Source organism: Notamacropus eugenii, chromosome 5 (genome assembly GCF_028372415.1).
Source record: "Notamacropus eugenii isolate mMacEug1 chromosome 5, mMacEug1.pri_v2, whole genome shotgun sequence".
Classification (NCBI taxonomy): Eukaryota; Metazoa; Chordata; class Mammalia; order Diprotodontia; family Macropodidae; genus Notamacropus; species Notamacropus eugenii.
In genome coordinates this window covers 331,773,450-331,790,615 of record NC_092876.1, presented here as the reverse complement: position 1 = coordinate 331,790,615, position 17,166 = coordinate 331,773,450, and the positions used below count along the sequence as shown (strand labels likewise).

Below are 17,166 nucleotides of genomic sequence, written 5' to 3'. Positions count from 1 at the left end.
AGCACAAAGAATATGAAACTAAAACCAGGTGAGATGAGCCTAGGCTGGGGAACCTGAGAGCAGGAGTCACACCTAGGCAGAAGAGGGATAGAGTTCAGAAGAGGGTCCGAAAAGAGAGAAAACAGGAAGCAAAGGTTAGATCAGAGCCAGATCAGTGCCCTGGGCAAAAGTCAGAAGCTAAAAATGCAGACTTTTGCAATGTCTATGAAACTTACAGTTTATTATGTATTATATAATTGGGATTTATCCACTTGGGGTAAGGGACCTGTAATTTCATCAGTATGGGGAAATTCTTCATGTGGAAATTCTCTCCATCTATGCAAATCAACAACTCACTTGCAATTTAATAGGTTAACGAATTGCCTGAAATTCTAAAAGGTTAAATAACTTCCCCAAGGCCACATGACTAGTGTACATCAAAGGCAAGACCTGAACCGACATCATTCAGACTCCAAAGCCAGCCCTCTGTACATCATACTGCTTATTAGCTTATATAATATTATACTATAATATATTGTTGTGCTATGTTGTACTGTATCACAAATGTATCAAACACAGGCCCAAGGATACAACCAACTCCCCAGTATGTCTGAACCAGATTTAAATGTAATTGGGAAATATTTAACAAAATAATAAAATACAATAAAAGTTAGATAATATTAATATGTGGTTTTCTAAGTCAATATTCAAGGATCCCTTATGTAGGGTCAAGTGGCCCCAGTTTCTCTGTGTATTTGACATCACTGCTGTATCATGTAATATGTTACTATAGATAATATTATGTTATATTGTGTGGTATTTTATTGTGCTGTGTTATGTTATGCCAAATACAATATATTTCATTATAGAGAGGCAATGTTGCAAAGGGGATGGAAGGTTGGCATCAAAACCCAGAAGTCCTGAATTCGAGTCTCATCTCTGATACTTACGGGCTGTGTAACTAAACAAATGATTTCATCTTTTGGTGCTTTAGGCAACTTTCTAAGACTCTAAGTTACAGAGAAGCTCAGCTCCGATCAGGTCACCCCCTCCACTACTCAATAAATTCCAGTGGCTCCCCTTCACCTCCAGGATCAAATACAAAATGCTCTGTTTCACATTCAAATCCCTTCATAACCTATCCCACCTTGCCTAGATTTCTAGTCTTCTTACACTTTTCTCCTGGACAAGTACTTTCCAGTTCAGTGACACTAGCCCCCTGCTTATTCCATGAACAAGACATCCATTTCTTACCTCCAGGCATTCTCTCTGGCTTAAAAAGCTCTCCTCTGATCCTTAACTTTCTTAAAGTTCCAACTAAAATCCTACTTTCTATAGGAAGCCTCCTCCAACCCCTCTAAATGCCAGGGCCTTCCCTCTGTTAGTGATTTCCTATTTATCCTGCACATACCTTGCTTTACATATATTTGCATGTTGTCTCCCTCATTAGATTGTAAACTCCTTGAGGTCAGGAACTGTATTTTGCATCTTTTTACATCCCCAGCACCCAGAACAGTGCCTACTACATAGTAGGCACATAGGAGGTACTTAATAGATATCGATTAATTTTTCGATTGGCCTGCATGAAAAGAGGGAGTTTCCTCACTCTGGAGGTCCCTATGCTAATAAAATCACTGGTCTAGTCCCTATCCCTATATTACATTAAATGATATCAGGCCTTATATAGCAAATATTTTATAAACTTCAAAATTTAAAAATCACTTTCCCCACAGTTCTGCACATATTGATTATATATCACTCAAATATATAAGTGCTATGCTTGGTATGCATACAAATACCGATTACATTTTTTAAAATTCTAAATTATTTTGCTGAGAGAGTGGTACAGTTAAAGAATGCTGGCTTCAGAGTCACAAGGCCTGCATTTTGTTATGGTTGTTGTTCGGTCATATCTGATGATACTGGAGTTGTTTGCCACTTCCTTCTCCAGCTCACTTTACAGATGAGGAAACTGAGGCAAAAGGGTTAAGCAACTTCCACGACCAGCACTCTATTCTATTCACTGCACCACCTAGCTGCCCTTCCCAAGTTTAGGACTTATTTCCTTTGTAAAGTGAGATACTCATTTAGCTTTTCTCTGTCTTTTTCTTTATCTGCAAAATGAGGAGTTTAAACTGGATGACCTCTGGCTCTAGATCTATAATTCTATGATTTAACTGTTCATAAGAATTTAAAACACCAAAGATTCTCAGAAACGTTAATAGCATTTACTGCTACCCTTTTTAAAAAATTTACTTAAAAGTCTATCTCATTCCTCCTGCCCTTTGTTTAATATAGACCAGACCCCCATTTACTCTCAGTCTTTCTCTCATGATATAACCATGCTTTCCTCTCAGATTATTCCTTTTTTCCAGGAACATAGCAGATATTACAGTGGGAAACAGGGGGCAATGTCTCCAGATAACCATAAAGCATACATATATTGCTTCTAAAAGCAAATGATGCGTTAACGAGATTAACCAGATTAGTAGCCAATGCCCAGGGTCCTGAAAAAATGTATAAACAAGAGAGGTAAATATCTTTTGGAAGATGGAAAAGTATAAGACATAATCCATGCCCTTTGGGATTTATGTAGTTGTATAGACAAGATTTATACACATGGGACAGTTAAAGAATATGAAACAGTATTAAATTGTATGGCAAAGACAGTGAGTTCAGAAAAGGGAAAGGTTAATTTAGTTGGGATAATCAGGGAAGATTTCATGGAAGAGTTGAGCTCAGGGCCTTAACTGGAAAAGGTGGGGAAAAGGACAACTCAGATGGAAGAAGGAAATTATGAAGGTAAGAGCCAGGGAGACAGTAAAGACACAGGACTAACTGAAAAGGAAGCTTCAAACTATAAATGGGAAAATGGTCAAGGAGACCAGGCAAGGAGAGATCATAGAAAACCTTAAATAACAAACACAGCAATTTAGATGATAGAATTCTTTCTCTTGCCTCAACACTATCTCCCCTTAAATAGAAAACTTTCTATTATCTTCACGCTTTACACATTAGTTCCATCTATTCCCAGGAATCATTCCAGGAGACATGTTTCCTCTTTCTATTCCAGATCACTTTCAATTTTAGTTTTTCTCAGACAATACTTAATCTAAGAGGCTCCTTCACTGCCGTAGGCTCTTAAACTAAAGTTGCTATTTCTTCAGTGGATTTGAAAAGCAAGACAGCATTTTCCACCATGCAAACCCTTGGGAAGGATGGCTGAATTTATTTGAGGCTCAGGTGTCCAAAGGACCACAAGAGAAGTATTGGGAAAATCTACCATTGTGTTTGTAGACTTCAGGTCACAAGAGTTTCTTGATATCCCCTATTGTCATTCACTATCATGACTGAATGAATGAATGATAAAGCACTTATTAAGTGCTTATTATGTGTCACGCTAAGCACTCAGAATAAAAATACAAAAAAAACAAGACAGTCCCTGTCCTAACAGTATATATTCTAATGAAGGAAGACAACACATAAGGGAAGCTGGAAATGGGGAGGAGTGGCAGGTTATATTCTCAATGGAATGCTTTGGAAATGGAGGCCTGGTTTGCACCAAGGAAGGTAAACACTCACCTATCAGAACTCAGAGTGGTTCCAGGAACAGAGGCCAAGATTCCTGTCCCCAGGGTCACCCAGGGTGTCACACCTCATGGCAAATTTTTCCTAGAAAGAATTAGGAGGAGCTCAAAAACACATGATACAGATGTCTTACAAGGCATCAAAATCAGATCATGAAGCTTTTATTATGATTTTCTCCTTGCTGAGTTGATTTCTACCCACCAGTGTGGGGGCAGTAGGACAAAAGGTACCACTGTACCCCCCATATACAGTTTATGTCTGAGCAGAGCTCAGGGCACAATGCAAGGATACACACACACACACACACACACACACACACACACACACACACACACTCCCATAAAATTATTGAATCTCCATTATATAAAAATGTCACATTAAGTCTCAACTCTTGTGTCATTACACTGAAAGTCTCCTGTCAGATCCTCTTAATCAATGCCTTCTTTCTTTTATCCAACGGTCACCCCAAACTCTTGCCAATGGTACTGTGATCTACACTCCCAGGACTTGTTCCTTTAACCAAGCACTATCCATGAGGCTACATCCCTGTGTTCATAAAAATGTCTGAGGAATGTTAAGTACTTTTCTCTCCCTGATTTCTATACCTTCTCTTTTCCCTCTTAGCTCCATAGTATCCCCAACCTCTTAGCTTTCAGCAGCAGTTGCAAAACTCAGAACCAAAAAGCTATGGCAGAAATTGGAATATAAAAGTGGCAAGAGTTAGAACAAAATGGGAGTTGCAAGAGAAGGGGAGCAATGGTTTGACCAGCCTAAAGAGGAGACAGCTGAGACAAAATGGCAATGGACTCTGAACTACTTCCAATTTTTCAGTCTGTCAGTGTAAAAATAGTTCTTCACATATGGAATTTCACTTTACAGCCAATTTGGCTAGAATGCAGCCTTTCCATATGTCAAGGTGTGGTGGCACAGCAGGTTCCCTGCCTTCAATGCCACCCCCAGAGCCCTTATTGGATCTTTCATGGTGCTGTGGCCCTTTCCATTCTCTATTGTACCCCATAAAATTTGCAGTCATGCTAGCTTCGCAAAGGTAACATATGAGACATTATTCATTTCCTCTTAGGTCCTACAACTATAGTTTAGGTAAGCTTCTACCAGATGCCTTGGATACCCAGGCTATAGTCAGATTTTCTGAACAAAAAGATTCCCCAAAAGTACAGATTGCTGAGAAAGAATTCAGCATGATTTTTTAATTTCCCTATGCTTTTTTTTTAGTTTAAAAAATACTTTATTAAATTATCAAAGCATTAACAACTGGAGGTGAGGTCCACAGGTGTTAAACATTGCATGTTTTGGGACTTTCAGTGCATTGATCAGTTATGCTGACTTATTTTCCTCTCTAAAAAAACTACTTTTTGTCCTATGGCATGCTTCTCTGGAATGGGAAGGGGAAAGGATACATAAGACAATTCTGGTGAAAGAAATAGAAAATATCAATAAGAACATTTTTAAAAATAATAACAATCACTATCATCTATACAATTATATTGTGGGTAAAAATGACATATATTACTTAGAGCAAATCTGAAGGAAATGCAAACACTTTGATTCAGTTTGGTGTCTTCTAGCAACAGTCACCATCCAGCAAAATAAAATAGTCACAACTTAGCACTGCATATAAGATGAAGCAATATAAAAGGAATAAGAAATGTGGCACCTGGCAAAGTGCAGCTGTGGATTATTCCACTCAGAAAATGGTAATTTAATGGAGAGTTTTTAATTGATGCAGGTTCCAGCAGTAGGAGGCTGCCAGTGATTGAGACTGATCAATTTCACTTCTACTGAGGCAGAGTATCAAGCAAAGGGATCTATATAGAAAGAAAAATACAGTTATGTTTCCATGACATTAATTTTGTTTGGAACAACAACTGAATCATGTATTTCTAAGCTCCTCCTAGTTCTTTTTAGGAGACTCCATGATGGAAGAGAGCCTTTAAGATGTCATTTATCTCTTCCACAAGAAAGAGCCACAAGTAGAATTTTTTATCCCTTGTACCTTTCAGGCAATTGTGTGACTATAGAGATTTGTTCTGCTGAGGAATATCAATTATAAAAGACTGGCTATTCCTACATCATATCTTCAGTAGTCATACAAAAATTTTGTGGAGATGGGAAAAAGTTGGTGACAAAATCTAAAAAAAAAAAATGAAGAGGAATTGTTTATCCATATTAAAGGGGGAAAGAGAATCTAAGAAGGAAGAGTGCTGGTCAACAGAAAGTGAAATAGCATGGTTCTTATTTTTCATCTGTTTTCTCCTCCAAGAATGACTTTTGCATGGAAAGGACAGAACAAAAGTGGATAATAGGGATTACTAAGATAATTAAGGAGATAACTGCCTTTATGATATTCAAAGCCTCTTGGGGCAGATGAACTATTTCCACCTGTTCTAAAGAGCTAATGGATATCATTGCTAAGCCACTGTCTGTGACGCTTGAAAAATTTTGGAGAATAGCAGTGATAACACAGGACTACAGAAGAGTAAATATTTGTAAAGAGAACAGAATTTTGAACCATAAGCCAATGAGATTGACTTCAATTCTTGAAGCAGCATGGCATAAATAAATAGTGACTGACCTGCTTTTGAGCCCCCACTTTAGATAACTCCTAACTGTAGAGAAAAGGAGAACTTTTGTGGGCCTCATTTGCTGCTTCATCTTTAAAACAGGGATAATAATAGCACTGCCTTCACAGAGCTGTTTTAAGGCTCAAATGAGATAATGTAAGTAAAGTGCTTTGCAAACCTTAAAGCTCTGTGTAAATGTCAGCTATTATTGTTACTGGCAAAATTCTGGTATGTGTTATTGAAGAAATAATTAAGGAAGATCTAGAAAAGGGATGATGATGACAAAGAGTCAGCATGGCTTCATCAAGAATCAGTCATGCCAGACTTATCTTATTTCATTTTTTGATGAGGTTATTAAATTAATCGATCAGAGGAATGTTGAAGTTTATCTAAAAGAAGTTTACCTAATTTTTCAGTGCTTGATTAAAAAAAAAAGTCTCATTCTGCTTGTGGAAAAGATACAAAGATGTAGGTTAGACTGTAGTACAGTTAAGAATTGGTTGAATGACTATATCCAAGGAGTAGTCTTTAACTGGGAAGGAAGTGCCCTGGGCATCTGTGTTAGGCCCTGTACTTTTGAACATTTTCGCAATAATTTGGATAAAGGCAGAAATGGATACTTATTAAATCTGCAGATGACAGAAAGCTAAGAGGTCTAGGTCACAGTCTGATGAAGGAGTCAGGATCTAAAAAGATCTTGGATGGGTTAGAAAATTAGGCTGAATATGAGAAGAAATTTAATGTGCCTTTTTGCAAACTCCACATCACACTGGGGTTCCAAATACTCCTTGCTCGCAATATCACCTTCAAACTCTCCTTTTACCACCATCACTCAGCAATATCTCCTCTTTCAAAATTCATTCTATTAAAAGATTTCTTATAATGAAGGTCATCATTCTCCCTTCTTTCTCAAGGAGTTCAACACTTGGCTCACTGTCTTCTCCTCCCCAACTCTTATCTTCATACTAAGGGATTTCAACATTTATGCTGCTGCTCATCCCAATTCCTTAGTCCCCTCAGATCTCATGGTCTAATCCTCCATTCCACCTCAGTCATGCATAGGAATGGTCACATCTTGGATCTCACCAAAAATGTTCCACTTCCATTAAAAAACTCATATTCCTCTACCTGATCATAGCCTCCTCTTATTATAGCTGTCCTTATGCCTTCCTTAAGGGGAATAATAATAAGGAGCATAATATGGAGCATCTATCTCCCAGGGTTATTGTGAGGATCAAATGATACAATATTTGTAAAGCACTTAGCAAATTACCTTGCATATACTTGATAAATGCTTATTTCCTTCCATCCTTTGGTACTTTCACAGGTCATTATCCTAATCTGACTTTATATTCTTCCCTACCCAGTCTTGACTCTGTAGTTCAAATCTACACTGTCCTCTACTTTCATATTCTTTGTTTCCTTCTTCTTCACTGGTCATACCTTGACAAAATCCATTGCATCCTGGGCCGTCTCCAGTCATCCTGATGAATATCAGGTTACTGAATCCAGATGGCTCAGGAGAAGAAGGTGAGGTTGGTGACCTTGCACAGCCCTCCCTCACTCAAATCAAAGTCAACTGCAAGTCATGTCATCATCTTGATGTCATGGTCCTCTTCAAAAACAAAAGACAAACACAACAACAACAACCTCTACCTCCTACCTTTTCCATTCTACTTATGTGCTGCTGAATGTTGCTAGGGGAAGGTATTTAACCAAACTGAGTATAATACAAATTTGTTATTGGCACTCATCTGAGCCTTCACAACAGCAAGTCAATCCTTTTGTTCCTTATACCCTAATTTATTACTATCAAAAATATCTGAAACTCCCAAAAGCTATTTAAAACTTTCTCTCCCCTCCTTAAGCTGTCCACCCTCCTCTGTTCTCCCATCTGATCTCCCATGAAGACATCATCTCATACTTTACCGAGGTCATTTAACTAAGGTCAATCATTGTGAGCTTCCTCTCCTCCTCTTTATCTTTATCTCAAAAGCTCTTCATATCATCACTCACCCTCTCTGCCTTTTTACTCCAGTCTCTTATGAGATGACCAAGGCCAACTTTGCCAAGACCAATGACTCTATATATGCCCTTGATCCAATTTTCTCAACTATCCCCAGTCTCTCTCTAATTGTCAGTTTCTTCTTAACTACTAGTGCCTTTGCTTGTATCTTCAAACATAACCAAGACTCTCCTATTGTAAAAAAAAAAATTTTTTTTCAATTTTACCAGACCCTAACATCTCCCCAAGCTGTCATCCTATATCTCTTGTACATTTTCCAGTCAAATTCAAAGAAAGCTCTACCTATTCAGATTTTACTTTCACTCCCTCTCTTCTCACTCACTCCTTGATGATTCGTAAACTGGCTTCCAGCCTCATAACTCAACTGAAACTATTCTATCCAAAGTTACCAACAATCTCTTGCTTGCCCAATCTGATGGCCTTTTCTCAGCCCCCATCTCTCTTGAGCTCTCAAATTATCTCAAATATTATCTCAAACAATACCTGGCACATAGTAGGTGCTTGGTAAATGCTTATTCTTTTCTCTCTTCCTCCTCCCTGCAACATTTGACACTGTTGACTACCCTTTCTTAGATACTCTCTTCTCTTTACATTTTCTTGACAGTGCTTTCTCTTTAGGGTTAGGCTTAGGGAAACCATTTCCATTTCCTCATAGCGTATATCTAGGTGAAATAGAGCACAAATAGGACAACTTATCATAAATGGAAAAAGGAGCTTACTAAAGTAATATTTACAGACATTTCAAATTTAATCTGTTTTTTTCCTTTCTCTAGTTTCATCCCTAAATATTCTCAGAATGATTTTGCTTTCTTGGGTCTCTGATCAAGCTTTCTTCCCATTCTTCTTTAGGCTGCTTCTCACTGTTTTATGGGGTGATATTGTCTATAATCTTCTATCATTCTCCTCTGAAAGATTTTGCAAATTCATTTATATTCTAAACATATGTTTTTACTCATTGCCATCTCTCTTAGCTTGGCAAAGAGATCAAGTTTTTGCCAAATGATGTGGTTTCCAGATTTTTTTGGTTTGCTTGTTATGGTAATTTATTTACATCAATTAAATTTCCATAGAAAATGATGGGGGGGGGGGGGCGGTGATGGAGCCAAGATGGCAGAATAGAAAGACACACATACACTTAGCTCTTACCCCACAGCCCATAAAATACCTGTAAAGAAGACCTCTCAACAAATTCTAGAGCAGCAGAAGTCACAGAACAATGGAGTGGAGAAGATTTCTGATCCAGAGAGACATGCAAAACCCACGGGAAAGGTCTGTCACGCACCTCACCCAAAGCAGAACCCAGCCCTGCCTTGGCCACGAGGCACTGAGGGGAGCAGATCTGATCAGGCTTCAGGGACAGAATCTCCAGCTGCAGCGCAGGTCCCTCAACCCACAGACACCAAAGGTCAGTGAGAGGGTCTTTTCAGCTCGCAGAGAGGGGAGCAGGGTATCCCCATAACTCAGGCCCCCACAGGAGGTAGCAGTAGAGGCAGCAGCAGACAAGGGCTCCCAAAGCAGGCAGGAGCCCACATCCATTGTTGAAGGTCTCCTTGTAAACCCCCTGAGGGAACTGAACCCTGTGTGGCGGCCCTGCCCCCACCTGAGCAGCTGAACTTAATCTCACACTCAATAGGAGCCCCACCCCCACCAAAAACCCCTAAGGCTTGGGAGCAGCTCATTTGAATCAGCCCCTAAGCATTGGCTGGGTGGAATTGGAGGTGAGGTGGTTGTGAAGAGGAAACTCAAAAGTCAAGTAACTGACTGGGAAAATGCCAAAAAAAATAAGACCATAGAAGGTCACTTTCTTGGGGAACAGGTGTCTCCCCCCATCCTTTCAGATGAAAAAGAACAAGGTATACTGTCAGAGGAAGTCAAGGCCTCTGCCCCCAAAGGAAACTTAAAATGGGCCCGGGCAATAGAAGACATTAAAAAACAAGTTAGCAGCTTACTAAAGGAGAACCAAAAAAATGCTGAGGAAAATAACAGCTTTATAAAGAGGCTAACTCAACTGGAAAAAGAGGTCCAAAAAGTCAATGAGGAGAAGGAGGCTTTAAAAAGCAGAATTAACCAAATGGAGGAGAAGGTTCAAAAGCTCACTGTACAAAATAGTTTGTTGAAAGAGAGAAATGAGTTCAGTAAGTAAGTTAGTAAACAAAAGCAAAAATTTGAAAAAATAGAAGATAAGGTAAAACAACTCATTGGAAAAACAACTGACCTGGAAAATAGATCCAGGAGAAATAATTTAAAAATTATTGGACTACCTGAAAGCCATGATCAAAAAAAGAGCCTAGACATTATCTTCCATGAAATTATCAAGGAAAACTGCCCTGATGTTATAGAATCAGAGGGCAAAATGGATATTGAAAGAATTCATTGATCACCGAACAGACAAACTCCTAGGAATATATTGTGGTCAAATTTCAGAGTTCCCAGATCAAGGAGAAAATACTGCAAACAGATACAAAGAAACAATTTGAGTACTGTGGAAATACAATCAGGATAACACAGGATCTGGCAGCTTCAACATTAAGAGATCAAAGGGCTTGGAGTGGGATATTTCAGAAGTCAAAAGATCTGGGATTGAAGCCAAGAATCACCTACCCAGCAAATCTGAATATAATACTTCAAGGGAAAAAATGATCATTCAGTGATATAGTCGAATTTCAAGATTTCATGTTAAGGAAAAGACCAGATCTGAATTTAAAAATTTGACTTCCCAAGGCAAGAAACAAGAGAAGCATGATAAGGTAAACAGAAAAGAAAAATCATAAAAGGCTCTCTAAAGCTGAACTGTTTACATTACTACATGGAAAGAAAATATTTTTAACTCTTGAATCTTTTCTCAGTATTTGGGTAGTTGGAGAGATTGTACATACACACACACACACACACACACACACAGATAGATAGAGAGTACAGGGTTATATCAGAAGAGATGATATCCACACACCACACAAAAAATTAAATTAAATTGAATTAAAATTAAGGTGTGAAGGAGGAAAATTCCTGGAAGAGAAAGGGAGTAATGGAATGAGGCAGGCTATAACTCATAAAAGAGATAAGAAAAATCTTATTCAATGGAGGAGATAAGGGAGAAGGGGAGAGGTGAAAAAATAAAGCTACTCTCCCCACATGTGGCTGAAGGAGGGAATAACATGCTCACTAAATTTGATATGAAAATTTATATACACCACAGGAAAGTAGGAGAGGAGGCGACAAGTGGAGTGAGGGGAATGTTAGAAGGGAGGACAAATGGGAGAAGGGAGTCACTAGAAATAAATACTTTTGAGAAGGGATAAGGTTAATTGTAGGGGGGGGAAATAAGGGGGGATAGGGTAGGTCAGAGGGCAATATAAGTAGTATTACGCAACACAATTACTATGGAAGTCTTTTGCAAAACAACACATATTTCGTCTGTATTGAATTGCTTACCTTCTCAGTAGGACTGGGGAGGGAGGGGGAGAGGGAGAGAAGTTGGAATTCAAAGTATTAGAAACAAATGTTGAGAATTTTTATTGCATATAATTGGGAAATAAGAACTACAGGGATAGGGGTATGGAAATTTATCTTGCCCTGCAAGAAAAGAGAGAAGATGGGGATAGGAAAGGGGTGGGGTATGATGGAGGGGAGGGTACATTGAGGGAAGGAGTAATCAGAATGCAAGGTATTAGGAAGCGGGAGGAGGGGAGTAATGGGGAGAAAAATTGGACATGTTACAAAGTGAGGTAAAAGCAATTAGTATTAAAACAATAGATTGAATCAATTACGGAGAATAAATCAATGACATCTTTAGTTTGGAGAAAAGAATTTCAGTCTAAATTTCCTAGAAGAAGGTAACCTCGGGTAAAATTTGGCATTGATGGAAAAGTCAAGGTTTTAATGGTAAATTTGATTTTATGATTGCCATTTAATCAGGAACTAGAACATGTATAGAAAGGCATGTAAGCCATTTAAGACTTGCCTCAAAAGATGTTCCTTAGCCAAAGTGAAACTATAATCATATTTGTAACCTGGTTATTGGAACTTGCCATTGTTAGATGCTATGGGACTATTAAGTGACTGTTCTTCTGAGTCTAACTCCAGGTATGGGTAGAAAGAAAGGAGATCTGAGCCTCCAATGCATGATGCAAGGGAAGGGTGGGAGAGCAGCTGTTCAGCATGGGCTAAGGTGGGATTCTCCTGACTCAATTTCCCCACTGACACCTGGCAGACTTTAAGCCTGACTGATGCAAGTGGATAATCTAATCCTGCCTGGAATTGATATGAAGTTGGGGAGATATTGTTTAATTTCCTATAGTCAAAAGATTTGTAAGCTTAATACCAGATCTGTTCAATTATAGATTATTGGTAGGGGAACATCCGAGGTTGTCTAAAATTAAGCTATTAGGCATAGGACTTTAGACCAACAACAATAAGTTAGGGTCCTTTAATTCTTGATAATACTGTGGAGACAATTAGGTCAAGAGCTTGTGAAGTTAGCAACATAAATATTATTTGTGTCTCAGTTGGTTAATGTTTAAAAAAAAATTTCTTTTGTGGTTCATATTGTAAATGCTTTAAAAAGAAGTATCACCTGACCAAAAGTTAGGATTGCTTTATCTGTTATAAACTATGTTAAAAATAAATAATAAAAAAAAAAAAAGGAAAGTCTCTCAACAAATTCTAGAGCAGCAGAAGCCACAGAACAATGGAGTTGAGAAGATTTCCAGCCCAGAGTGACCTGAAAGGTCACCAGGAAAGGTCTGTCCCATCGGATGCAGAGCAGAGCCCAGCCCAGCTCAACCTTGGCCCCACGGGAATCCCCAGCTGCAGTAGCAGCTGTTTGCAGATCCCTCAACACACAGGTGCCAAAGGTCATTGAGAGGGTTTTCTCAGCTGGCTGAGAAGGGAGCAGCCTGATAGCTCAGGCCTCAGGCTGTCTGCAGCTCCCACAGCAGCTCCCACAACAGCCCACATCCATTGTTGGATCGTAAAACCCCTTGGGGCACTGAGCAACTGATCTTTACCTCAGCTTTGTGTGGAGGCCCTACCCCCACTTACTGCTCCTGGAGGAATTAAGTAGCTCATCTTTATCTCACACTGAATGGTGGCCCTGCCCCTGCCAAAATCCCCTGGGGAAATTGAGCAGTTTATCTGAATCTCAGCCCCCAGTGCTGGCTTGGTGGAACTGGAGGCCAGGTGGTTGTGGAGAGGAAACACAGATTCTGGGCACAAAATGTTTCTGGTTGGTCCCAGACAAGTGTACACACTTGACTGTGCCACCTTGGAGGAACTTAGATCTTATAGATCCCCAGAGTATACCCTACTCTTGACAAAGGACCCAAAAGTCAAGTAACTGGTTGGGAAAATGCCCAAAAAAGGGAAAAAAATAAGACTATAGAAGGTTACTTTCTTGGTGAACAGATATCTTCTCCCATCCTTTCAGATGAGGAAGAACAATGCTTACCATCAGGGAAAGACATAAAAGTCAAGGCTTCTGTATTCCAAACATCCAAAATAAATATTGAATGGTATCAAGCCATGGAAGAGTTCAAAAAGAATTTTGAAAATCAAGTAAGAGAGGTGGAGGAAAAAATTGAGAAGAGAAATGAGAGAGATGCAAAAAAATCATGAAAAGCAGGTCAACAACTTGCTAAAGGGGACCCAAAAAAATGCTGAAGAAAATAACACCTTCAAAAATAGGCTAACTCAATTGGCAAAAGAGGCCCAGAAAGACAATGAGGAGAAAGAATGCTTTAAAAAGCAGAATTAGCCAAATGGAAAAGGAGGTCCAAAAGCTCACTGAAGAAAATAGTTCTTTCAAAATTAGAATGGAACAGATGGAGGCTAATGACTTTATGAGAAACCAAGAAATCACAAAACAAAACCAAAAGAATGAAAAAATGGAAGATAATGTGAAGTATGTCACTGGAAAAACAACTGACCTGGAAAATAGATCCAGGAGAGAAAATTTAAAAATCATAGGACTACCTGAAAGTCATGACCCAAAAAAATAGCCTAGACATAATCTTTCATGAAATTATCAAGGAAAACTGCCCTGATATTCTAGAACCAGAGGGCAAAATAAATATTGAAAGAATCCACCAATCACCACCTGAAAGAGATCCAAAAAGAGAAACTCCTAGGAACATTGTGGCCAAATTCCAGAGTTACCAGTTCAGGGAGAAAATATTACAAGCAGCCAGAAAGAAACAATTCAAGTATTGTGGAAATACAATCAGGATAACACAAGATCTAGCACCTTCTACATTAAGGGATTAAAGGGCATGGAATATGATGCTCCAGAGGTCAAAGGAACTAGGACTAAAACTAAGAATCAACTACCAAGCAAAACTGAGGATAATACTTCAGGGGAAAAAAATGGTCTTTCAATGAAATAAAGGACTTTCATGCATTCTTGATGAAAAGACCAGAGCTGAAAAGAAAATTTGACTTTCAAACACAAAAATCAAGAGAAGCATGAAAAGGTAAACAGGAAAGAGAAATCATAAGGAACTTACTAAAGTTGAACTGTTTACATTCCCACATGGAAACACAGTATTTGTAACTCTTGAAACTTTTTTCAGCATCTGGGTAGTTGGTGGGATTATACACACACACACACACACACACACACACACACACACACACACACACAGAGCACAGGGTAAGTTGAATAGGAAGGGATCATATCTAAAAAAAATGAAATTAAGGGATGAGACAGGAATCGGGAGGAGAAAGGGAGAAATGGAATGGGGCAAATTATCTCTCATAAAAGAGGCAATAAAAAGACTTTTCAGTGGAGGCAAAAAGAGGGGAGGTGAGAGGGAAAATGTGAAGCTTACTCTCATCACATTTGACTCAAGGAAGGAATAAAATGTACACTCATTTTTGTATGAAAACCTATCTTACAATACAGGAAAGTGGAGGAGAAGGGGTTAAGCAGGGTCAGGGGGATGACAGAAGGGAGGGAAATAGGAGGAGGGAGCAATTAGAAGTCAACACTCTTGGGCAGGGACAAGGTCAAAAGAGAGAATAGAAGAAATGGGGCCAGTTCAGGATGGAGGGAAATATAGTTAGTCTTACATAACATGACTATTATGGAAGTCGTTTGCAAAACTACACATATATAGCCTATATTGAATTGCTTGCCTTCCCAATGGGGATGGGTGTGGAGGGAGGAAGGAGGAGAAGTTGGAACTCAAAGTTTGAGGAACAACTGTTGAGTATTGTTCTTGCATACAACTGGGAAACAAGAAATACAGGTAATAGGGTATAGAAATTTATCTTGCCCTACAGGACAAAAGAGAAAATGGGGATAAAGGAAGGGAGGAATGTTAGAAGGGACAGCAGATTGGTGCTAGGGGTAATTAAAATGCTAGGCACTTTGGGGTGGGGGGAGGGGAGAGATGGGGAGAAAATTTGGAACTCAAAATTTTGTGGAAATGAATGTTAAAAACTTAAAATAAATAAATTTCAAATGTAAAAAAAAAAAGAAAGAAAATGATGGTAGTCCATTTTGATGTCTGTTCCCATTTTTCAACATCACTAGTTTGTTTAATTAGGTCAGGTTGGAAGTGCCTCAATTGCATTTTCTATCTTCTCATTTTTCATCTTTCTTCTAATTTGGTATTGATTTTCATCTATATTTTAACAAGTTAGTGATCTGATTGTACAAAGACAGCTGATTCGGAAATGACTACCACATTAGTAATCAGTCATTTCTTGTCTCTTAAATTATAATCGATTTTCATTTTTTGTAATGTTATGTAATACTCACTATGTCCAGCACTTCCACTTCTCTTTAAAAAAAAATATTCATACTATATATCTGAAGTTTCTGTGTAGTCTATAAGCCATTGCCTTCTCTCATTTCTATTGATGTCCAATAGATTTTTACTACCCACCCCTAGGCCTTTGCATTAAACTCAGTGAATTGATATGTTTATTTAATTAGGAAATTCATGCCTTTATAGAATTTCTCTACCTCCTCATCTTTTACAGCAGATTTTGGTACCAAAGCTATAATTATTTTCATGATAGTATTTTTGCAAGTGCTTATTCCAAGTGCTGCAAGATGAGATGATTGAATTAACATACTAATGAAAGAAAAAGTGTTTATTAAATGCTTACTATGTACCAAACACTATGCTAAGCACTGGAGATTCAGTTAGAAAAATAGAGACAGTTCTTGCTCCCAAGGATCTCACGTTCTAATTAGGTGAGACAATGTAAAGAAGAAAATTCAGCAGCAAGGTAGATGGTGAGGGTCAGAAGTCCTAATGGTGCAGCAGAGGATCAGATGGCACAGCCCAAGGATCTATACGTAAGATGACTGTACCACAAGTCAACCAAGAGTTCCGTGAAGTGATGTTTCTTATTGTTTTTGAACACATAGGAAAACCATCCATGACAATGCCTTTATGTATGTCTCCCAAAAGAGCCCAAAAACCATCCTTTCACTCAGCTGCAACTCCCTCATATCTCTGAATTTCTCTTACAGCAAGACTGCTAAGACTGAGATGATTTACTTCCTTTGGTAATACGCCCACTTGTTGGTCACTTGACAAAGATTTCACCTAGACATTTACAGCTTACAAAATATACCTGTCCAAGATTCAATATTCTCTATCTTTGAGGAGAGATCTAACTGAAAAGCAATCTAGCAGAAATTAGGCACAGGCCAACATCTTATAAGTCTAAGAGGTACTCCCCAGTAAATAAATGGTCCAAGAATATGAACAGGAAGTTTTCAAAGGAAGACCAAAACAAACATGAAAAAATGTTCCAAATCCCTAATAACTGAAGAAATTCAAATTAAAGTAACTCTGGGGTTTCATCTGACTGGCACCCGTGAAAAATGAGGAATATGACAAATATTAGAGAAGGGCTATGGGGAAACAGGCACATTAATGTCCTATTGAGGGAGCTATGAATCAGTCCAGCCATTCTGGAAAGAGATTTACTATTCCTCAAAAGTCATAAACTGTTCTTGCCCTTTAACCCAGTAAA

At 38.6% G+C, this 17,166-nt stretch overlaps 1 long non-coding RNA gene across 1 annotated transcript in view; it reads right to left on the bottom strand.

Annotated features, from left to right (window-relative positions):
* Positions 1-1,563: 1,563 nt before the first annotated feature.
* The window catches only part of LOC140506424 (uncharacterized), a 76,132-nt gene continuing 60,529 nt past the window's right edge, over positions 1,564-17,166 (bottom strand). Inside the window, exons 2-3 of the long non-coding RNA XR_011967927.1 lie at positions 5,243-5,393; positions 1,564-3,651 (exon numbers count right to left, since the gene is read on the bottom strand). This is a non-coding gene — a long non-coding RNA (uncharacterized lncRNA). The remainder of the gene's footprint in view (positions 3,652-5,242; positions 5,394-17,166) is intronic.